At 43.0% G+C, this 25581-nt stretch overlaps 1 long non-coding RNA gene across 1 annotated transcript; it reads left to right on the plus strand.

Annotated features, from left to right (window-relative positions):
• Positions 1 to 2644: 2644 nt before the first annotated feature.
• Positions 2645 to 24862, plus strand: LOC120991561. Its single transcript, XR_005776722.1, has 3 exons — positions 2645 to 2861; positions 8733 to 8739; positions 24852 to 24862. It is a non-coding gene; the product is annotated as an uncharacterized LOC120991561 (long non-coding RNA).
• Positions 24863 to 25581: the final 719 nt, after the last annotated feature.

Genomic DNA, 25581 nt, shown 5'->3' on the forward strand with positions numbered 1-25581 from the left:
AGATGCACACAGATGAGGAGAGAACAAAGAGACAGAAGTGAAGAGGACCGAGACAGCAGAGGTCAAGAAGACAGAGACAGTGGAGGCAGAGGTGAAGAAGACAGAGATAGCAGAAGTGAAGAAGACAGACATAAACGAGGCAGAGGTGGAGGACAGAGATAGCAGAGGTGAAGAGGACGGAGATAGCAGAGTTGAATAGGACAGAGATAGCAAAGGTGAATAGGACAAAGATAGCAGATGTGAAGAGGACAGAGATAGCAGAGGCAGAGGGGAAGAAAACAGAGATAGCAGAGGTAAAGAGGACAGAGATAGCAGAGGCAGAGGTGAAAAGGACAGAGACAGCAGCGGCAGAGGTGAAGAGGACAGAGACAGCAGAGGCGAAGAGGATAGATAGCAGAGGCAGATGGGAAAAGGACAGAGATAGTAGAGGCAGAGAACACAAAGAAATGTATAGCTAAGGAGTAGAGACAGGAGAGGCAGAGAGGACACAGACATTGAATTAACTAGCTAAGCATCAGAGAAACAGTGGGTAGACAGTAAGTAGAGATAGGAGAAGCAGAAGTGAAGAGGTTAGAGATAGAGGCAGAGGTGCAGATGATACAATGACGATGATAGCTAAGGAGCAGAGACAGGAGCGGCAGAGAGAATCCTACATAATAAAATCACTGTGTGAGTGCACTGTGTCAGCGTGTGTGTATCCAGTTTTGCACTGGGCATGGGCAGCAGGGCATCCAATCAGGACACGCCGCTACACACGGACACAGCGCTACATACAAAGTTCCCTGCAGGGTGTCAGCAGCCTGACTGCCCATAGATACCTTTGCCGTACAGACCTGATGAGCGGCCGTGAAGGAGACGCGCGAATGTGCAGTACTAAATAGGGATGAGCGCAAATATTCGAATAGCGAAATATTCGTACAAATATTACAACTTCGTAAATTCGCGAATATTTCGAATATATTAAAATATATTCGTTATAACGAATATTTGTTTTTTTTCCATCTGAACCCATTAGTCATATTAGTCATTTACTTTAATACCACTAAATTAGTACTAGTAATTTAGGATCACAAATTTTGTGATAGTAAAAATTACTACTATCACTAATGGGTTGGCTTGGTAGAATTGTCGAATATAGCGCTATATTCTCTATCTTCTTCTATTTGACCAAGCCAACCCAATAGCATACAGCCCTTATGCGACCCGATTCACTCGCATATGTAATTGCCCATTTGTCGCATAACATAAACTATCCTACATAAAGAGGGAAATTATAAATCAGTAACGATTCTCATTACTGATTTATAATTTTCCTCTTTATGTACAGCACTATATTAGCTAAATTGCAGTCTATATGTGTATATTACGAATATTCGAAAAAACAAAGTTATAGCAATATAGCGAATATTCGTAATATTCTAAAAATCTAAGTTATAGCAATATAGCGAATATTCGTAATATACACATATAGACTGCAATTTAGCTAATTAAGTGCGGTAGTATTTTTTTTTTAATAGTGTCAATTTTTTCCAAAAATTAAGTTCAGAAGAGACATAAAAATTTGACTATAAAAAAAAGATTATAGCACTATATTAGCTAAATTATGTGTATTTTACGAATATTTGATATATTGCTATAACTTCGTATTTTAGAATATTCGTAATATTCTAATAAACGAAGTTATAGCAATACAGCGAATATTCGTAAAATACACATATTAGCCAACTAATATGAAAGTTGCCTTATACAGTTTAAAGAATATCGCAATACGCAAAAAATTTTATCGCATATTATTCGAGATAAATAGAATAATGACGAATATTCGATTTCAACGAATATAAGACGAATATCCAATCGAATATTCGCGAAATATCGCAAAATCAAATATGGCACCTCCCACTCATCACTAGTACTAAAGCGTGCCTGCACTGCCTACATGCCATTTAATGCACTGCGTTCATGCGTACACTGGGCATGCGCGGACACAGCGCTCTACACACCGCCCACGCAAGCGCGTCGGCAAGTAGGACACGGCGATGAAGAAGCCGCCTGTACCGCCCACACACCATTCAGTTTGTCGGCACTGTCAACAGATGGTGCCTGCACCGCCCACACCTGCGCGCTGACAAGCAGGTCGGACTGCCGCCTTTTTAGTTAGCCAGTCACAGTGCCATTTCTGTTCGTCAGTCACAGCACTATAACCCATTTAGAAAGGATCTCAACAGCAGCAGTCAGTGCCAGTCGTCCAGCCAAGCCACCAGTTACAGTGCAAGCTATGTTAGCCACCAGTCAGTGTAGAAATCTCAGCCACCAGTCTCACCCACCAGTCAGTGTCAGCAGTCACAGCCACCAGTGCCATTTAATATAGACTGCTCCTACTAATGTTTATGCACTAATGTTCTAGCACCCATTATTGTAACAGGCTTAATGTCTAGTGTATATATATATAAGACGCAAGGTATAGCAGCAATCTACCAGTGTATATTAATGAGAAATTGAGCGTCAAGCCTCAAATCGTCCATTTATGTATATTGAGTTTCCACATCGTTGGAATATTAACATTTTTGGGGATAGGTTAAATTTCTTTAAGCAGCATACATATTTATTTATTTATTTTATGCACTTATATAGCGCTACTATATTCCGCAGCACTTTACAGACATTAGCATCCAAATGTCCCCAGTGGGGCTCACTATCTAAGGTCCCTATCAGTATGTCTTTGGAGTGTGGGAGGAAACCGGAGTACCCGGAGGAAACTCACGCAAACATGGGGGGAACATACAAACTTCAAGCAGATGTTGTCCTTAGTCGGATTCCAACCTAGGACCCCAGCACTGCAAGGCACCAGTGCTAACCACTGAGTCACCGTGCTACATCAATACCGACATTTTTTCACAGCTCAGGCTGATTCTAGATGAATAAATCTTGTTTTGAGGGCAGTGCCCCATTTTGCCATTGTTACTGTCTGTCTGCCTACCATCACAATCTGTACAGCTGCTGCTGCAGCATGCATCATTCATCTAATGCCACAATCATCCATTTACGTATATATACCATCACATACCATTACATATATTCCACAGGGTTGAAATGAAAACATTTTTTTTTGGAGGGTTAAAGTTTATTTCATTTCAACATACATATATTGTGGCAGGCGCAGCATTATGAACTGCCTTTTGCGCTGTGGCATTAGAAGAATTTTGATATCTCTGACTTTTAGTCTAACCAGACTGTCTATTACGCTGTAATTCCTCTAGCGCTGTTCTATGGAAACAGTAGGTTTAAAGAGCACACCAAATGCTTGAGATAACTTCTTTATTAACTTCAACTTTTCTTCATATATAGCACTGCCGCCTCCACAGGATATAGTCCATTTACATAACACGTGTTTAAAAGATATCACAAAATGGCAGTATGCATAAGATGGTGGTTCAACTGTTCAATCTTGTCATTCAACATAAAATGGTGGATATATTTCTCTCTTCAATATCTGTACTCTCACTTTAAGTTATTTAAGCACTTTATGATCTCTCCAAAAGGTATATTTGAGGTCTAACTAAAAGTTCACTTGCTGAATTTGGTCGCAATTTTGCAGTAACTATTTGCAGATTGGTTGAGTATGATCTAGTATGGTTGTATGCAATTTGGATTGCAATATGGAATTGGAATTTGGATTGTGAACTCTGTAGTTTGCAATTGAATTTGTAGTTTGCAATTGAATTTGTAGTATGCAATTGGTGGAACTGTAAGTAAACCCATATATATCTAGTTCAGTATACAGTTCTAATCACTATATTAACAGTAGGAACATTATATAACTGGTTTAACTACCTATTTTGACCACTCTGCTTCCATAAAACACAACTCTTAGTGGAGTAAATGTCTGTTCAGCTTCTCTCTCTGGTGAATAATGATTCTAGCAGCTCCTGCTAGGGAATTTCCCACACAGGCTATGTGTGAGGCTGGCTGTGATTGGTCAAAACTCCTGCTGTGTGTGAGGCTGGCTGTGATTGTTCAAGACTCCTGCCCAGCAACAATAGTTTAACTCTATGCTTTCTGTTGTTTCTGCTGTGTCATTAAGCTTACCTCACATTCATATAATGAATTTTAAAGGCATATTATCTTTTATTTTATCTATAACAGTTATATGACATCCAAACAAGAAGTCACTGTAAATAACTCTGCTTTTTTCTTTAACACACAAACATAGGAACTGTATTAAGCTTATTGGCAGGTCTAGCTATATAAACATATAAGCTATATTAGCAACCTAGGACAGGTCTTAGCTGGCCAGCTACACTCCCACCAAAATTACCTATAATTCTATGTTCTTAGTGGTAAGACCTAAACATGAATTTGAGGAATTTTCCATCAGGTTCTCATCTTCCAAGTGTCTTATCACTCTCAAGTAGAACAACTAACTTTTGTATAGGATGTTTCAACTTAGTTTGTCTTCATCCTTTTGAACTTATAGAACTTTGGCCAACTTCCATTGACTTCTAGGTAAATCTTCTTCTTTCACTAACACTATCTCACCAACTTGGACATTTCTTCTGGGTGTTTGCCATTTACTTCTTAGCATAAGATTGGCTAAGTACTCTTTCCTTCATCTATTCCAAAACTGATCTGATATTGAACTCTTCGCCATCTCCTTATAAATCCTCTTTGTTGAACTTGCCAGGTGGTGGCTGTATGTAATGAGACTTAAGGTGTGAGTAAGTCTCACACCTTAGATGGTTGGGAGTTAAAGGGTCCAAACTTGTTAGATCGTTGATGTTATCAACTGTAAGTGGACGACTGTTAACAATAGACATTACTTCATAGAATAGGGTCCTAAGTGAAGCATCATCTATTCTTCCAGAGTCAGTCAGGTCCATAAATATTGGGACATTGACACAATTGTAACATTTTTGGCTCTATACACCACCACAATGGATTTGAAATGAAACAAACAAGATGTGCTTTAACTGCAGACTGTCAGCTTTAATTTGAGAGTATTTACATCCAAATCAGGTGAACGGTGTAGGAATTGCAACAGTTTGCATATATGCCTTCTACTTGTTAAGGGAACAAAAGTAATGGGACAATTGGCTTCTTAGCTGTCCCATGTCCAGGTGTGTGTTATTCCCTCATTATCCTAATTACAATGAGCAGATAAAAGGTCCAGAGTTCAGTTCAAGTGTGCTATTTGCATTTGGAATCTGTAGTTGTCAACTCTCAAGATGAGATCCAAAGAGCTGTCACTATCAGTGAAGCAAGCCATCATTTGGCTGAAAAAAACAAAGCAAACCCATCAGAGAGATAGCAAAAACATTAGGAGTGGCCAAAACAACTGTTTGGAACATTCTTAAAAAGAAGGAACACACCGGTAAACTCAGCAACACCAAAAGACCCGGAAGACCACGGAAAACAACTGTGGTGGATGACCGAAGAATTCTTTCCCTGGTGAAGAGAACACCCTTCACAACAGTTGGCCAGATCAAAAACACTCTCCAGGAGGTATGTGTGTCAAAGTCAACAATCAAGAAAAGACTTCACCAGAGTGAATACAGAGGGTTCACCACAAGATGTAAACCATTGGCGAGCCTCAAAAACAGGAAGGCCAGATTAGAGTTTGCCAAACAACATCTAAAAAAGCCTTCACAGTTCTGGAACAACATCCTATGGACAGATGAGACCAAGATCAACTTGTACTAGAGTGATGGGAAGAGAAGAGAGAAGGAAAGGAACTGATTATGATCCTAAGCATACCACCTCATCAGTGAAGCATGGTGGTGGTAGTGTATTGGCGTGGGCATGTATGGCTGCCAATGTTACTGGTTCTCTTGCATTTATTGATGATGTGACTGCTGACAAATGCAGCAGGATGAATTCTGAAGTGTTTCGGGCAATATTATCTGCTCATATTTGGCCAAATTCTTCAGAATGAAAGCTGTGAGTCCATCCAAAAAACTTGTAAGTCCGTCCAAAAATATTCTTCATCTATTTTCAATTCCAATTCTTCTCTCAGAAACTTGCTTACTGATGCTGAAACAACAGCTTCTGTCAGTTCAAGTCTTGGTATTGTCTGAATACTGGTAGGTGCAACTCTGGACTTTCCCATAACCAGGGAACAGAGTATCCTTTCTTCTCCTATCACTCTGATGTAGGAGCACTGACCATAACCATAACTACTGGCACCTGAAATCATGAGGTACAAAACATCTGGGTATCCGAACTTCTCTTAAGTTTTGTAGGTCTCTTATCCAACTTTCCCACCTTGGCCTCAAATTTTCAGGTATGGGCTCGTCCCATCCCAACTTCTGTCTGCATAATTCTTGTAGTATTTATTTTGCTCTGAGGATTACTGGGCCAAGAATCCTAATGGATCATATATAGAAGCCACTGCGGAAAGAATGGTATGTCTAGTTGCAACTTTCTCTTCAATAGATACTTCAAAGAAGAACTTGTCATTCTCTACATTCCATCCCAATCTAAGTACGTTTTGAACTGGAAGATGATCATAATTGAGTTTTAAATTAAAGGGGAAAAGGTTTAAAGGTTTAAAAGTAATATCAGGAAGTATTACTTTACTGAGAGAGTAATGGATGCATGGAATAGCCTTCCTGCAGAAGTGGTAGCTGCAAATACAGTGAAGGAGTTTAAGCATGCATGGGATAGGCATAAGGTCATCCTTCATATAAGATAGGGCCAGGGGCTATTCATAGTATTCAGTATATTGGGCAGACTAGATGAGCCAAATGGTTCTTATCTGCCGACACATTCTATGTTTCTATGAGATCTACATTCTTCATTGTTGATGCACGTTCAGAGTCACTGATGGATTCTAGTACCTTTCTGTTGTTTAAGATTAATTTGTGAAGGCGCAGGTTTCCTCTTGCGCATAACTTTTGGCTTTCTTTCACTTGTTTGATTGCAGATTCTGTGGACTCTAGGCTGCTGATGGGCAATCCTTTTCATTCTGATTGGCCAGGTACTTCATACCATAATTGGCGCAACCTGGAGACGATGCTGCTCCAAACAAGTGTACTTTTATTCTGTATTCTGCTGGCTCTTTTTCTGTAACTCCGTTCTCCCACCATAGGAACTTCAGGAAGTCTCTATCTTCATTCTTCACATTAAACTGGTGGAACATCTTTTCAACATCACACATGCGTGCTACGGGATACTTTCTGAATCTACAAAGTACTCCAGGCAGAGTGTTTGTAAAATCTGGTCCTTTTAATAGATGATCGTTTAATGCAACACCATCGTACTTTGCTTAGCAATCAAACACCACTCTAATCTTATCTGGTTTCTTTGAGTGGTAGACACCTTGATGTGGTTTGTACCACACTTCTTCTTGAGGTTGATTATTAACTTTCTCTGCATGTCCTTCTTTGAGGATGCCTTCCATGAATTTCAAATAATCATTCTTAAGTTTGGCATCTCTTCCCATAATTTTTTTCAAACATTTCAATCTTGCCAGGGCAATATTTCAGTTTTTTTGGCAGACGAGGTCGTTCTCTAAAAGGTAAGTTTGAACAGCGTGATTACCTTTTGTAGTACCAAGGCTTCGGGACTATTGTAGCATATCAACAGTCCAACACCAAACTTCTTCAGCAGGGACATTTCATGAAATATGACAGATAGGTGTTCCCATTTCACAGGTAGGTATGCGATCTCAATCTAGAGGTATATCATCTTTTGTATAAGCTGGAGGTAAATCTAATGTGAAGTTTGAATGAAGTCCTCTAACTCTCATTCATTTCACCCTATGACTGTTCACTAAAGTGTCTCTCCCTGTCATTGTGGTGAGTTTGAGCTTCACTGGTTCTGTAGCCACTTGTAATTTCTTGCAGATTTCTTGATCAATGAAGGTGACGTCACTCTGGGCATCCAGTAGCACACAGGCGTATACCTTCTTATTCCTCCTTTTAGGATTTGAAATGCAAACTGGTACAACCATTGATGTGCCGTTGCTTTCTCCTTCCCTCACTCTGCAAGAGAATACCGATACTATTTTCTTCCTCAGTATTTTTAGGTATTGAAGATTTATCTTTCTTTGGACGTTCTTCATGTAGTGGTGTAGGATGGCGTCCTTTGCAAACGCTGCATGTGGCCTTTTTCTTTCACTTCTTAGTAACATGGCCTTTTCTTAGACATCCGAAACACAGTTGGTTATCCAGTACAAAACTTTTCTTTTTATCTGGGGACTTCTCCTTCAATTGTTGGCACTTGTGTATGGAGTGGTTCTCTCCACAGAACATACATTTGAAAGTAGTCTGAAGAGTTGTTGGTTCTGTCTCTCTACTGATCCCAGTAGTGACTTTTGAACTTGCTCTCGTAGGTCTCTAGACCTTTAGTTGCTCTGTTGGTTGCAAAGCTAGTTGCTTTTGCGCATCTTATCTCTCTTGGCAGGACTTTCTTCTAAGGATTTTAAGACGTAAGATGATGTTACTGGAATTCATGCTATACGTGCGTCCTCATTGACAAACTCAGAGAACTCTTTAAAACTTGGGAAGTTCTTACCTAGATCTAACTGTTTAGTCACATAGCGATTCCATCTAGAACCCACTTCTTCAGGTAGCTTGGCTAGCATCTTGTGATTTTCTAGATAGTCGTTCAGTACTTCTAGTCCTTGAACATGTGGGATGGCATTGGTGCATGCTTGCAGGAAGTCACCATACTTTTGGAGTGTGAAGTGTTTTTTAGGACCTATTTTAGGCCAGTTATTCAGTTTCTCTCTAAAGGCTCTTTGTACTAAGAAAGGATGACCATATCTTGCATTCAATTTTTCCCAAGCTTGCTTGTAGGCTTCTTCGCCTTTTCTTTAGATGTTATCTTCAAGAACTTCCTTTGCTTCCCCACCAACATATCTCTGAAGGTAAAATAACTTGTCGATTGGACTGAAGCAATGATGCTCAATGATCATTTCAAAACTTACCTTCCACTATATGAAATTCAGTATGTCTCCTGAAAATACAGTAGGTTCCGGAACAGGAAGTCTAGCTAGGATTGCTCTCTGTGGTCTTGCTAGGATAATGGTTGTAACATTCTCCTGACTGTTGCAGTGACATCTAGGAATAGAATCATCCAGTTCTATTTTCTCACAGTTCTGAATTAGGTGAGTCCCTTTCTTCATCTTTTCCGGTAGAGATATAGGGTAAATCCACATACCTTTTTCCTAACACTGAACTAGGGCTCTATTTGTCTTTCTGAGCAGGGATGGAAGGATAATGACTTATTTCCTCATTAAGTGCTGGAGATTTTCTTCCATTCTCCTGGGAGTATGTAGGAAAGTAGGAGTCTTCCTCTTCACTGCCCAATACCCCTGATGAAGCCAGATTAGCTGGCGAAACATGTTGGGGGGCAGGAATTAGGTTTTTCGTTGTTGTACCTCACCGGTGCCAGACCAAATTCTATGTGCTTAGTGCAAACTGTCAATGTGAAAAGGCCCTTACCTGTCAACATAAGCCTCAAATCGTGGGGGTTAGGAATAACTAGGCACAGAGTAATACTTTAGCCATTATAGCAGGAAACTAAGGAAAGCAGTGCGGGTTAGTTGACCCCGCCTGCAATCCTATGGTGTATATCACTCTGGAATAGCATCCAGTGAGGTATAGCTAGTTTTAACTCTTTAGGTAGCTCACATAAGTTTACTCTTCTCAATTGTTTTCAAGTTTTATTGCCTGGGACAAGAGTGGTTAGTAGCCAGTTAGGCAGTAGTGTTTTGCAAATAATAAAAAACCCTTCCCGGACAAGGTCCTCTTGTGATTTCTCTCTCTAGGGATCGCAGGAGGGTTGGCGCTCTTTCTCTGACTATTTTGCCTTTGCCGTACTGCCACTTAAGAGTCGACTGCAGTTTGACTAATGCACACGTTCTATGGCCTCTATGGTAGCTCCGCTGAGGTGTCTTTGCTTGCTCACTCAAGGAACAGTTGCTGCGCGGCGGTATATGCTGGCGCTCTGCTGCTCTAATGCGCTCTTTACTGTGCAAGTTGAGGAGCGCTATCACTTTGCCCTTACCCTATAAGGGTAATAATTCCACTGTGGCAGGCGCAGCATTATGAAGTGCCTTTTTGCGCTGTGGCATTAGAAGAATTTTGATATCTCTGACTTTTAGTCTAACTAGACTGTCTATTACTGTGTAATTCCTCTAGCGCTGTTCTATGGAAACAGTAGGTTTAAAGAGCACACCAAATGCTTGAGATAACTTCTTTATTAACTTCAACTTTTCTTCATATATAACACTGCCGCCTCCACAGCATATTGTCCATGTACATAACACGTGTTGAAAAGATATCACAAAATGGTCGTATGCATAAGATGGTGGTTCAACTGTTCAATCTTGTCATTCAACATAAAATGGTGGATATATTTCTCTCTTCAGTATCTGTACTCTCACTTTAAGTTATTTAAGCACTTTATGATCTCTCTGAGAGGTATATCTGAGGTCTAACTAATAGATCACTTGCTGAATTTAGTTGCAATTTGCAATATGCAATTAGCAGTAACTATTTGCAGATTGGTTGAGTATGATGTGGTATGGTTGTATGCAATTTGGATTGCAATATGGAATTTAAATTTGGATTGTGAACTTTGTAGTTTGCATTTGAATTTGTAGTTTGCAATTTAATTTGTAGTCTGCAATTCAAGTAAACACATATATATGTAGTTCAGTATACAGTCCTAATATCTATATTAACAGTAGGAACATTATATAACAGTTTTAATTACCTATTTTGGCCTCTCTGCTTCCATAAAACACAACTCTTAGTGGAGTAAATGTCTGTTCAGCTTTTCTCTCTGGTGAATAATGATTATAGCAGCTCCTGCTAGGGAATTTCCCACACAGGCTGTGTGTGAGGCTGGATGTGATTGGTCAAAACTACTGCTGTGTGTGAGGCTGGCTGTGATTGGTCAAGACTTCTGCCCAGCAACAACATTTTAACTCTATGCTCTCTGTTGTTTCTGCTGTATCATTGAGCTTACCTTACATTCATATAATGAATATTAAAGGCATTTTATCTTTTCTGCTTCTGTGAACACAACATATAACAGTTATATGACATCCAAACATGAAGTCACTGTAAATAACTCAGCTTTTTTCTTTAACACACAAACATAGGAACTGTATTAAGGTTATTGGCAGGTCTAGCTGTATAAACATATAATCTATATTAGCAACCTAGGACAGGTCTTTGCTGGCCAGCTACATATATCACTACTTAATCAATCCCAACATTTTCTCACATCTCAGGCTGATTTCAATGAATACACATCGCATTGCTGCCGGTGGACCATCGTGCCCCTGTTGCTGTCTCTGTCTGCCATCACGTTCTGTACAGCTGCTGCTGTGGCCTGTATCATGACACTTATGTCACTTTCCAACCATCACATTCTTTATGGCTGCTGCTGCACCCTACAGCATGCCTCTAATGCCACTTGCCAACCATCATGTTCCCCCAAGCCATTTATTTTTTTTTATCTCATAACACCGTGTGTGTTTAAACATCATCTGCACCCGATAATTTTTGTAAGCTTTGGAATATGAAAAAGTATAACACATGTTCCGGTGCGGTGTGTTTTTAAACATGCTATATGTTAACACCGTCAAATATTCATTTATCTATAGCTATGTATGTCAGTGTCACTCACACATCACTTACTATTGATGTCATTGCGTTCCAGAGCTTGGAGAGGGGGAGGGAAAATTATTTCATAAAAAATAAACGAAAAGAGATAACAAGTTTTCTAAAAAATTATGAGTCCTATGAGTCAAAAGGGGTTATATACCAACTTTTAAGGCAATTGGAGCAACATCGGTTTGTCCCAAACTGATTCAGCTCAGAATTGAACTTTTTCAAAAATTTGGCAAACCAGACTCGAAATATATCTTGATTGGTTCGCTCATCTCTAACTGAAACCAATGGGCCCCATGCACTTTGACTCTGCATCCCAATGTGGATAGCATCAGCATCCATTCATAATGTAAGGCCTACGTGGCTGATGACTGGCAGGCCCCTAGTGCTTCGATTCTGCCTCCTTACATAAACAGCATCAACGTTCAACTGTAGTGTCAGTCGGGCCTGATGGATGTGGCCAGCAGTCCTATTTTTTACATTTCAGTTGGTCCCCTGACAGAAGTAGCAGCTGTACTGCCCTCATGACGGTTCTGGCCCCAAACATTGTGCATATTATGGGCAGCTTCAATTAAAGCTTATTGGGAATCTGCACTTATTGCAAGCCCTGTTAAGTAAAGTACTACATGATAATACTGCTCCCACTGACTCCAGATCACTAATTTATAACTCTATATCCAAACCCCATTCCCCTTCTGTGTGCCTGTAAACCAAAACTGCAATACATTGTGAGGACTCAGGAGTGCACATATATAATGAAGAGGAATAAAAAAAAAAAGTCCTCCTAATGTATTCCATGTCTGGTATGCAGGTGTACAGCGGGGAAAAGGGGATAAGTAGTAATAGAGTAATGAGCGAGCACTCATACACTTGGCAACCAAATTGACATGTGCAGAAAATATTTATTAAATCCCCATAAAATACAAGTAATAAAATGTATAAGAACAATGTAGCAATAATCTACAACATTACAGTCACATATATTGTGGTAGATATGATCAACACTATATTCATATGACTCAATAGTGTCGATAAATTCAATAATATATATCACACCAAAAAACTTCAAGTATATGCTGTTATTTGGGAAAGAGGGGGTATTATCTTCTAGCGCTCTATCCCAGTTTGGGAAACTGAATGTCACTGAAGATGTTGTAGGTGTATTCACTGGGAGTGCAATATGTTCATAAAGTGTCCACAGGAATCCTGATAATGTGAAAAGTCTCTTATAGCATATCCTTTTAAGGTCGATATGAGCTTTGGATTGAAGAAAACTTTAAATCGATATTTGGCTTACCGTCTAGCGTCTGCTGTCTCCCTATTGCTTCAATGGAGCTTTAAATATTTGCCGGCTTATTCAGTCGCTCCATACAGCAAGCTGGTTTAAATTTCGCGGGAGTTCCAAAGATCGCAGGAGTTGCCACTCTGTTCCGCAATTTCCTTTGGTGCAGCTTTCGACGATAAGAATAGTTAATCCTTTACTGTAGAGATTTTCTTCTGTATGGCCATACAGTATTATCGGAGGCTTTTCAATGCAGGTACATCACTTGTTTCACCATACGCGTTACGGGTAGATTCACTCTCCCTTCCTCAGTGGTCAAGTGTCTGCCTGCTCTGCCTCCATTTTTATCCATTCCTTTGATTGCTTCCCAAATCTCGGACACCTGTTGTTCATGCTACTCCCAGTTTGCAAGGGAATCCTCCCACATAATCAAGGGATAATTCTATACAGCCTTGATTTAAAAAAAAAAAATAATAATAATAAATTCTTTTTTTTTTTTTTCTTTTTTCTTTTTTTTTTTTCTTTTTCCCCCCTCTTGCAGTTTCCATGCGTTTTTTATGCGTTTTTTTGGGGACACATGCGTTTTTTGGCCCAGATGTCCCAATTGGTGTGATATATCATTATGTGAAATATAAACTTGATATCTGATTGCCAACACTTATAAAATGACTTTTTATAATAAAATATTATTAAACAAATTTTCAAGATTAAAATATCAATATAAGAATATAAAACAATAAATAATAAATGTGAGGAATCTTGAAAGTTTCATAGGAATCCTAGAGTTTGATACAATTATTCGGATTTGATAGAGAAAGAAGGGTGGGTATCTCGGAGCCAAGGACACGTCGCAGCGCCGATAGACGGCCTAGCATGCGACGTGCCGTCGGCCTCGAGACATCCAACCTACATAAATCCAAAAATTTCCAACTCCGAATTAAGGCCTTTCGGTTGTAGAGAGGGGATAAGTATTCACATAAAAATTTGTGATTTAGAGTCATTGGAAACTGTACAATTCATGTAATAGTGTACATATTACTTGCAAGGTAGAGGACAGAATTAATTTAAAAGCATTTTTAAAAATTATACTTGGATTGCTGTCTTCGTCATTTGATTGGTATTATTATGACTAGAAATGAGCCAATCGAAGCGGACTTAGTGGAATTTGATCAAAATTTCCCGAAAAATTCGATTTGCAACAAATGCGAATTTCCTCAGGACATGGGGCAAGTAACTCTGGGAAGGCGGGATCACCCAGATTGACATGCATGCAGCCAATCAGCAGCCAGCCAGCCCTGTGATGTCACAGCCCTATGAATCTGGCTGCTATTTTAGATTCTGCCATTTTCCAGCGTTCTGAGTGCAGGGACAGACATAGAGTTGTTGCGATACCAAATTTTTGATTCGGTTTCGATACCATGAAAAAGTATTGCGATACTCGATACCATTCGATACCACGCGAAAAAAATAAACAAAAAAAGCCACGTGCATTCCTCATTTTTAAAAATGGCGAATCGCGCAGTTTTTATTTTATTTTTTCTGTTCCGGCATTCACCACCTAGATTTTTTTTTTATATTTTAATAGTTTGGACTTTTCTGACGTGGCGATGTAATATGTTTATTTATATATTTTATATGTGAAATTGGGAAAAGGGGGGTGATTTATACTTCATATTTTAGTGTTTTTTTTTTTTCACTTTTTATTTAATAACTATTTCCCCCCTTAGGGGCTAGAACCTGGGATCTTTCATCCCTTTTCCTATTCACCCTGATAGATCTCTATCAGGGTGAATAGGACTCCACACTGTCCCTGCTGCTCTGTGCTTTGTGCACACAGCATCAGGGATGTTACCATGGCAACCAGGGCTTCTGTAGCGTCCTGGCTGCCATGGTAACCGATCGGAGCCCCAGGCTTACACAGCTGGGGCTCCGATCAGAAGCTGCCACTGCACCACCAATGAGGGGGAGTGGAGAGGTCCCTGTGGCCACTGCCACCAATGATTTTAATACTAGAGGGTTGAGAGGGGCCGGCGCACTGTGCCACCAATGATTTTAATGGGATGGGGGGATTGAGGGGGGGGGGGCACACTGCACCACCAATGATTTTGGACCACCGCTGATCGCAGCTCCCTGTCAGGGGCAGGGTGCCGGCAATGCGATTCTGCTGCCGGCACCCGCCTCCTGTATGTGTTAAAGACTGACTACTGTATATGAGTCCAGACTTTCACTATTAGGCCACACAGAGCGGCGCCCAGCGATGTCTCAGCACTCACCATTTAGTCCTGGGCGCCGCTCCGTTCGCCCGCAGTGCCCAATTACTGTCTCCTCTCCTGCTCCACATGCTGCTGATTACTATCGGAGCGATGGGAGGAGACATCAGCTTCACTAGTGGGCGTTCCTTCTCCCTGGCTGTAGCGCTGTCCAATCGCAGCGCAGGGAAAAGGAACGCCCACTAGTGAAGCTGATGTCTCCTCCCATCGCTCCGATAGTAATCCTATCATTGGTGGCGCAGTGCGCCCGCCCCTCTCTTCTCATTGCCGCCCCTCCTCCACCCCCTCTCTTCTCATTGCCGCCCCTCCTCCGCCCCTCTCTTCTCATTGCCGCCCCTCCTCCGCCCCTCTCTTCTCATTGGTGGCAGCGGCAGCAGCACAGGGGGAGGGAGGACAGCTTCCTTCTCCCCGTGCTGCTGAGAGAGAACATGAGCGCGCCGATAGCAGCGCGCTCATGTTCAGAGATACTAGACTGCGCAGCAGCGCAGCCCAGTATCGAAAAAACGGAAATCCCGGGATCGTATCGATACCGGGACAAAAGTATCGATTGGGTATCGAAATTTCGATACCCGCAACAACCCTAGACAGACATGAGAAGGCGCTAGGGACAGCAATAGGAAAAACCTCATTGCGAACAAAGAAACTGAAAAAACGATATATAAGTGCAGGGAAAGGATAGGGAAGAATTATTTCACAGCATCTTAGTGCAGGGAGAGATGTCGGAAGGCGCTAGGGACAAAACTAGAAAAGCGATTTACAAGTGCAGGGAAAGATTATGTGGGGATCCAAATAGCCATTATACAGCTCTGTCATTCCAGCAATTTGATCTTAGGGTGCAAGTGCTATGTTGAATAGCCTTTAGTGGCTTATATCTGTGGAAAAATAAAAATATATACGCAGTTCACACCTGCAGTTATATGTGGTGAAAGCGTCTAGTGGCGTAATTCAGTACAAAAAATATATATACGCAGTTCACTGTTGCAGTTATTTGCGGTGAAAGTGTTTAGTGACTTATTTCAGTACTAAAAGAAAAATATATATGCAGTTCACTAGTGCAGTTTTTTGTGGTAAAAGCATTTAGTGGCCTATTTCAGTACAGTAAGAAAAATATATATACGCAATTTACTGGAGCAGTTATTTGTGGTAAAAGCGTTTAGAGGCCTATTTCAGTACAAGAAGAAACATATATTCTCAGTTCACTTCTGCAGTTATATGTGTTGAAAGCATTTAGTGCCATATTTCAGTACAGAAAGAAAAATATATACTCACTTCACTGGTCCAGTTAATTGTGGTAAAAGCACTTAGGGGCCTATTTCAGTAGAAAAAGAAATATATATTTGAAGTTAACTTCTGTAGTTATATGTGTTGAAAGCGTTTAGTGTTCTATTTCATTACAGAAAGAAAAATATATACGCACTTCACTGGTTCAGTTATTTCTAGTAAAAGCGTTTAGTAGCCTATTTCAGTACAAAAACAAAAATGTATTCTCAGTTCACTTCTGCAGTTATATGAGTTTAAAGTGTTTAGTTGCCTATTTCAGTACATAAAGAAAAATATATACACACTTTACTGGTGCAGTTAATTGTGGTAAAAGCATTTAGTGGCCTATTTCAGTACAGAAAGAAAAAGATATATGCACTTCATTGGTGCAGTTATTTGTGGTAAAAGCGTTTAGAGGCCTATTTCAGTACAGAAAGAAAAATCTATATGCAGTTCACTTGTGCAGTTATTTGTGGAAAAGCATTTAGTGGACTATTTCAGTACAGAAATAAAAATATATACCCACTTCACTGGTGCAGTTATTTGTGGAAAAGTGTTTAATGGCCTATTTCAGTACAGAAATAAATATATATATGCACTTCACTGGTGCAGTTATTTGTTGTAAAAGCATTTAGTGTAATGTTGATCGAGCACCAAAGTGCTCGGGTGCTCTGGCCAAACACATCGGGATGCTTGGGTGCTGTACCGAGCACCCGAGTATAATGGATGTCAATGGGAGAAAAAGATATACGCACTTCACTGGTGCAGTTATTTGTGGTAAAAGCGTTTAGTGTAATGTTGTTCGAGCACCAAAGTGCTCGGGTGCTCTGGCCGAACACATCGGGATGCTTGGATGCTCTACTGAGCACCCGAGAATAATGGATGTCAATGTTAGAACTCGAGCATTAAACCAGGCACCCCTTGCTCTGAAGAGTGGAGGGTGCGTGGTTAATAGGTAAATGTCAGAAATTGATGGAAACACCACCGAAACGGTAAGTAAACAGCATTGAGAGGATGTCTGGATGCATCTTGGACTCCCAGGTTGCTGCTGGGAACGATGTTGTCCGAGTAGTACACCACAGACTTACAATAATACGCACAAAACCGAAGATAAAATCAATTTTAGAGGAAAAATTGTTAGGAAACATTCTTTCCAGCATATTTACTTGTATATAAAGTGCAAGTGCTGCCAAAAATTACAAGAAGGAGACACTCCAATACAACCTGTATATCACATAAAGGAGGGCCTCATTCACATTGTGGTACAATTGTTCATGTAGTGGGACTCCTTCACTCATAAATTCTATGTCGGACTAGGTGCAGGCCTGCAGGTTAGCTGACCCTGTAAAAGATTTTAGGTGCGGTTCTGCTGGTTAGTTGACCCTCTAAAAGATTTTAGGTGCGGGCCTGCAGGTGAGCTGACCCTGTAAAATATTGTAGGTGAGGGCCTGCTGGTGAGCTGACCCTCTAAAAAGGTTGTAGGTGAGGGCTTGCAGGTAAGCTGACCCTCTAAAACATTATATGCGAGGGCCTGCAGATGAGCTGACACTGTAAAAGATTGTAGGTGAAGGCCTGCTGGAGAGCTGACCCTGTAAAAAATTATATGCGAGGGCCTGCTGGTGAGCTGACACCGTAAAACAGCGGTCCTGTTTGCCGGGCCGCGGCAATACAGAGGAGCGGAGACGCCAGGCGCATGCACGCCCGATGCGCACATCACACACAGCGGGCAGGCGTACAGCGGGAAAGAAGGAGAGTGTTCCTTCTTTCCAACTGTGATGCCGGCCAGCCACTGTCACCAATGAGGAGAGAGTGGGCGGAGGAGGGGAGGGACTGTTGCCACTGTGCCACCAATGATAAATAACCAGAGGACCTTTCATGGGTCCGGACTTTATTAACTAAGTAGTTGGAGATGTAGAGCGGCACCTAGGTATCTCCCTGCACTTACTATTATTCCTGGGCGCCGCTCCATTCGCCCGCTGTGGCCCCCATTACCGTCTCCCGCACTGTATGCTAATTTCTACTATCGGAACACCAGGGAGGAGGCATCAGCTTCTTTCCCTGGGCGTTCCTTCCCCTGGCTGTTGCGCTGTCCAATCACTGCACAGAGCGTCACAGCCAGGGGAAAAAAAAAAAACCTTCTCCCTGGCTGTGACGCTCTGCACTGCGATTTGACAGCGCTACAGCCAGGGAGAAGGAACGCCCAGGGAGAGAAGCTGATGTCTCCCCCCTGGTGTTCCCATATTAGTAATTAGCATACAGCGCGGGAGATGTAATGGGGGCCACAGCGGGCGAACGGACCGGTGCCCAGATATAATTGTAAGTGCAGGGAGATCCCTGGGCACTGCTCTACATGTCCTGCTACTTAGTTAATAAAGTATGGACCCATGAAAGGTCCTCTTACAGATACAGGAGGCAGGTGAGGGATTAACTGCCGCTGATCGCAGCTCACTGTCAGAGGTCGGGTGCCGGCTATGTGATTCTGCCACACCCTTCTCCTGTATCTGTATTAAAGGTTAATTATCATTGGTGGCGCTGTGTACCCCCCCAGTATTAAAAACATTGGTGGTGCAGTGCACCCCCCCAGTACTAAAATCATTGGTGGCAGTGGCCACAGGGTCCCCTCTCCACTCTTCCTCATTGGTGGCAGTGGCAGCTTCTGATTGGAGCCCCAGAAGTGTAATCCCGGGGCTCTGTTCTGTTACCATGGCAACCAGGACGCTACTGAAGCCCTGGCTGCGATGATAATCTCCCTGCTGCTGTGTGTACTATGCACAGGTTCAGCAGGGACAGTGTAAAGTCCTATTCACCCTAATAGAGCTCTATCAGGGTGAATAGCACAAGGGATGAAAAGATCCCAGGTTCTGGCCCCTAAGGGGGTAAATAGTTATTAAATAAAAAGTTTAAAAAAAAAGTTACAAAAACACCAAAATATTAAGTATAAATCACACCCTTTCCCAATTACATATAAAATATATTAACAATAAATAAACATATCACATATTGTCTGGAAAAAAAGGTTGGGGACCACTGCTGTAAAACTTTAAATACGAGGGCCTGCTGGTGAGCTGACCCTGTAAAAGATTTGAAATGCGGGCCTGCTTGTGAGCTGACCCTGTAAAAGATTTTAGGTGCGAGCCTGCTGGTGAGCTGACCCTGTAAAAGATTGTAGGTGAGGGCCTGCTAATGATCTGACCATGTAAAAAATTATATGCGAGGGCCTGCTGGTCAGCTGACCCTCTAAAAGGTTGCAGGTTAGGGCCTGTAGGTGAGCTGACCCTTTAAAAAATTATATGCGAGGGCCTTCAGGTGAGCTGACCCTGTAAAAGATTGTAGGTGAAGGCCTGTTGGTAAGATGACCCTGTAAAGATTTTTATTCTGGTGAGCTGACCCTGTAAAACATTGTAGGTGAGGGCCTGCTGGTGAACTGACCATCTAAAAAATTATATACGAGGGCCTGCAGTTGAGCTGACCCTGTAAAACATTATATGCGAAGGGCATATATGCGAGGTCATTATGTGCGACGAATAAGCATGTTGATATAATGGAAGAGGAGAAGGAGGATGAGAAAAGGAAGATTCAACCATATACCCTTGTTTGTGGTGGAAGGGGTGCATGGGAATACAGTGTATTCAGTACATTATAAACAACAGATTTATAATGCCTTTATGTTCATCAGCTTTCCTCTGGTGGAGTCGAGAAGTCATGGTTAATCCAGGCCTTGTTCATTTTTATAAGTCAACCTGTCAGCACTTTCAGTTGACAGGCGGATACGCTTATCTGCTATAATTCCACTGGCAGCACTAAATACCCGCTCAGACAAAACGCTGGCGGCAGGGCAGGCCAGCACATCAAAGGCGTAGAGCGCCAGTTTGTGCCACGTGTCCAGCTTGGACACCCAGTAGTTGTAAGACACTGAAGGATCATTGAGGCCGCTGACACGGTCTGCTATGTACTCCTTCAACCTCTTCCAAAAATGTTACCTCCTTGTGACACTAGGCCACGCATCAGGGTGAGGGTGCTGGCGGGGTGTCATGAAACTGTCCCAGGCTTTGGAGAGTGTTGCCCTGCCTCTGTTGGAACTGCTGTGTGTTCCCCTTGTCTCCCCTCTTTGGTTGGCCAAGGAACTACGGACTCTGCTGCCAGCATTGTCAGATGGAAATTTTTAAACACGGATCTTCCGGTATTACACCGTTTTGCTCATCCTCTCCACCAGAGGAATGAGAGATGAGAAGTTCTCTTTGTAGCAGGGGTCAAAAAGGGCGAACAACCAGTAATCGGTGTTGTCTAAAATGCGTATAACGCGCGGGTCGCGGGAAAGGCAGCATAACATGAAGTCAGCCATGTGAGCAACAGTACCAACAGGCAAGACTTCGCTGTCATCATCAGGAGGATCACTCTCAATCTCCTCATCCTCTTCCTCCTCTTCTGCCCACCCACGCAGAACAGGTGGTATTAAACTTCCATGGGTGCTACCCTCTGTAGCAGAGGCAACCGTCTCATGCTCCTCCTCCTCCTCTTCATTGTCCAATTCGCGCTGAGAAGACAAACTGAGGGTGGTCTGGCTATCACCCTGTGTAATGTCTTCCCCCATTTCCACCTCTTCCACATGCAAAGCGTCGTCCTTAATTGTGAGCAGCGAGCGTTTGAGTAGACACAGAAGTGGGATGGTTACGCTGAAAATAGCATTATCGCCGCTCACCATCTGTGTTGATTCCTCAAAGTTTCTTAAAACCTCACAGAGGTCAGACATCCATGCCCACTCCTCGCTTGTGAATAGCGGAAGCTGACTGGAAAGGCGACGACCATTTGGCAGCTATATTGCACTACTGCCCTCTGCTGCTCACAAAGCCTGGCCAACATGTGGAAAGTGGAGTTTCAGTGCGTGCTCACGTCGCACAACAGCCGGTGAGCTGGCAATTTCAAGCGCTGCTGCAGCATTGACAGACCAGCTGAAGCTGTAAGGGACTTGCGGAAATGTGCACACACATGGCGCACCTTCACCAGTAGCTGAGGCAAATTTGGGTAGGTTTTGAGAAACCGCTGAACCACAAGGTTAAAGAAGGGGGCAAGGCATGGGATGTGTCTAAGTTTGCCGAGCTCCAAAGCCGCCACCAAGTTATGGCCATTATCAGACACAACCATGCCTGGTTGTAGGTTAAGTGGCGAGAGCCACAGCTCAGTCTGGTCTCTTATCCCATGCCACTGCTTTGCGGCGGTGTGCTGTTTGTCCCCTAAGCATATCAGCTTCAGCACTGCCTGTTGCCACTCCCCCACTGCAATGCAACACTGCTTACAGCTACCGACTGATGACTGACTGGTGCTGCACGTAGATAATTCGGAGGTGAAAGTGGAGGCGGAGGAGGAGAAGTGGGAGTTGGAGCCACTAATTTAGGTGCTGGCAGAAACCCTGATCGACGTAGGGCCTGCAATCCTTGGCATCGGTAGCACCTGTGCCATCCCAGGGTAAGACTCGCTCCAAGCCTCTACAACATTCACCCAGTGTGCCGTCAGGGAAATGTAGCGTCCCTGGCCGAATGCACTTGTCCATGTGTCCGTGTTTAATTGGACCTTCCCAGTAACTGCGTTGGTCAGGGCACGTGTGATGTTAAGGGACATATGTTGGTGTAATTCGGGTACGGCACACCTTGAAAAATAGTGGCGGCTGGGGACAGCGCAACGCGGGACGGCCGCCGACATCAGGCTGCGGAAGGCCTCAGTGTCCACAAGCCTAAATGGCAACATTTCCAGGGCCAGTAATTTGAAAAGCTGTGCATTTAGTACTATGGCCTGTGGGTGGGTGGCTGGGTATTTACGCTTCCATTCAAATGCCAGGGGTAAGGACATTTGAAAGCTGCGCTGGGACACGGAAGTGGATGTGGTCGCTGATGGTGCTTGCAAAAGTCCAGGTGCAGGGCGAGGGGCATCCGGGACTGGCCATCGACAGGGGATTGGCCAGCACGTAACACAGGGGAAGAGGAGGCAGTGGTGTGACCCCCAGACACAGATTGTGGACCCAGGCGTTCGTCCCACTTATTACAGTGCTTGGATGCCATGTGGCGGATCATGCTGGTGGTGGTGAGGTTCATGCCCTGGCTCATTTTGGTACGGCACAGGTTGCAAACTACTATCCTTTTGTTGTCCGCACTTTCCTCAATAAAGCGCCATACTGCGGAACACCTACCCCTTGGCAAGGGAGATTTCCGCAAGAGGATGCTCCGTCGAACAGTTGCGGGCCTGTTTGGTGTGGCCTTCTCCCTTTTGCCACCCCACTGCCTCTTACAGACTGTTGCAGTGCAGAAGATGCCTCCCCCTCTGTACTGCTGTACTCGCTCGGCTTGCCACCTTCCCAGGTTGGGTCAGTGACTTCATCGTCCACTACCTGCTCTTCCACTTCCTCACTCTGCTCATCCTCCTGACTTGTTGACATTAACACTACCTCAGTGATTGACAACTGTGTTTCATCCTCTTAATCAACCTCTTGAGACAGAAATTGCCATTGAGTTATTGGCAACTGTGTCTCATCATCATCCACCACATTAAACAGTAATTGTGGTTCCCCACCGTCATCTTCTTGTGATTGTGGATGCTCAAGAGTTTGGGAATCAGGGCACAAGATCTGTTCCTCTTCAAGCGTGCTTGGCGAGAGGGCCAAATCAAGGAATGGCGCTGAAAAGAGCTCCTCGGAATATTCAAGTGTGGGATAACTTTTTTCCCACACTCTCCAGGGTGGGAGGAAGGAGGATCAGGGTGAGGATTGGGTTGAGCAGACTTTTGGCTACTGAGACTGGACTTGGTGGAAGACAGGGTGGTGCTTAACCGACCACCTGGTCGCACTGGTCTGACTTCAAGAGTGGTGTCCTGCACCACCCTGCAAACTGGGACATGAAGCTAGGTATCGTGGTTTTGCTTGTGCTCTACCAGTAGGCACAGTTTCACCGCGCCCAGGGCCACAGCCTCTGCGTGCACCATCAGCATCACGGTCACTGCCACGTCCCTTACTGCTCGCCTTCTTCATATTAAATATTATATATGATTGAAAGTCTGTCACTCGTACAGTAGGGTTTGGAAGTGTATGTGCAAACAATGGAAACGTCACACAGGAGATATCCCGCAGGTAATGTCAATGCTGTCACCAGCGGCTAATGAAAAATTACAGGAAATTTCACAGGTATTTGGCATGAGGAAATGTTATACAGGAGAGGTACCACTGGTAATGTCACTGTCCGCAGCGTAGACACAAAAAAGTACACTGTATGTCACAGATATTTTTTTTATGCACACACTTTACACAGGAGATGTGGCGCAGCTAATGTCACTGTCCGCAGCGGACACCATTTACAGAAAAAGTACTGTCATGCCTTCAGCAAGTTTATTGTTAATTTATGCATAACTTTCATACATAGTTAATACGTTTTCTGTATCATTCTCTGTTCATTGTGTAACAGCTCCATCTAGTGGCCGTTTTACATACAATTGCAGCTATTCATACTACAAGGTTGGTCTACTTCAGCTTCCTTATCTTAGTGACATCATCATCCCTGCACATAGCAGCCATTTTCTTCATTCACAATCACTGCCTGAGGATAGCACATGGCTTGAAAGCCTCTTGAGACATCCTCTACATCTAAGCTCATTGCTGTTTTACTGCACATTTACATCCTTGCAATAAAGATAAAGTTGGACGTTACTCCATTGTCAATTCATTGCCGGGATAAGGTTTAGCTGTCTGTCAAGCTATGTACCTTCACACATAAGGAGGACAGAACAGTAAAACAGCGGCTGCTTACGAGCTAGATACGAGGAACTGCGACTCCCTGACCGCAGTGAAACAACGGCTTGTTACAAGCTAGATACTAGAAACTGTGATTCCTCAAACCCTGCGAGTCAACAACCTCTAACAGGCTGTCCGCATGGTACTGAACCCTGCAAAGTGCAGCATCGTCATTCACGACAGTTGCAAGTGTACAAACCTGTTCGCAGTGTTATTATGTTGTCAAGAGAATCCGAACTGTACGAGACAAGGTCTTGCATCTCGGCTAGCTCAATAAGTTCAAAGAGATCAGTGAGCACCTCCATGGTTGCCATTGCCCGCGCAAAAGCTGAAGCCGCCAAAACCCACGCGACATTTGCCGAGCAAGAAAGACAGTTAACGGTGGAGAAAGCACACATGCAAGCAGCTCTGGCTGAACAGCAAGCCCGCATGGATTCAACTCTGGCTGAACAAGAAGCAGCTCTGGAAAGGCTAGCTGTGGAAAATAAATCTGAAGCTGCTGTAGCAGAGGCAGAAGCGTTAGAAGAAGCAGCAAACTCCGCAAGTGATAGAACCAGCAGCATAGTTGGGCCTGAACCTGATCATAACGATAACTTGCAACGCACTTCAGATTACGTCATGCACCATGCAGAGTCAGATGACAGCCTAAATTCAAGTCCAAAAGCAGCATCAACCCCTGCTGAAGAACCCCGCTTTGAACGAGACAACAGTTTCATAGGACATCCACTCCCAACGCAACCTGCATTCAGACCTGCAAATGATCGCAGTATAGTCAAATCCTTTAAGAAAGAACAAGTATATGGTGACTACTACAGCAACAATCCACCAAACAAAGAACCAGGTATGTCAGAGTTCCTAAAATTCCTTGCCCGACGTGAGTTAATAACCAAAGGGCTCTCCAAGTTTGATGACAGACCTGAAAGCTATAGGTCATTGCGATCATCATTCAGAAATACAATAAGAGACCTAGATCTGTCTGCATGTGAGGAAAAATTGATCTTCTTGTCAAGTGGCTAGGAAATGAATTGACAGAGCATGCAAAACAGATTAGAGCCATTAATATTAACTACCCAAGCACTGGGTTAAACATGATATGGGAGAGACTTGAGGACTGTTACGGCTCACCAGAAGTAATAGAAAACGCACTCTTCAAAAGAATTGAGGATTTCCCCAAAATCCAGAACAAATGGTTCCAGCAACTGAGAGACCCTAGTGACCTGCTGACAGAGCTCCAAGTTGCCAAAGCTGAAGGAGATTTAAAAGGTCTGGCATTTTTAGATACTGCACGTGGTGTAAACCCCATAGTACAAAAATTACCTTATAACCTGCAAGAGAAGTGGATTGCACAAGGTTCCAGGTACAAGCAACAGCACA

Source organism: Bufo bufo, chromosome 2 (genome assembly GCF_905171765.1).
Source record: "Bufo bufo chromosome 2, aBufBuf1.1, whole genome shotgun sequence".
In the NCBI taxonomy this organism is placed as follows: domain Eukaryota; kingdom Metazoa; phylum Chordata; class Amphibia; order Anura; family Bufonidae; genus Bufo; species Bufo bufo.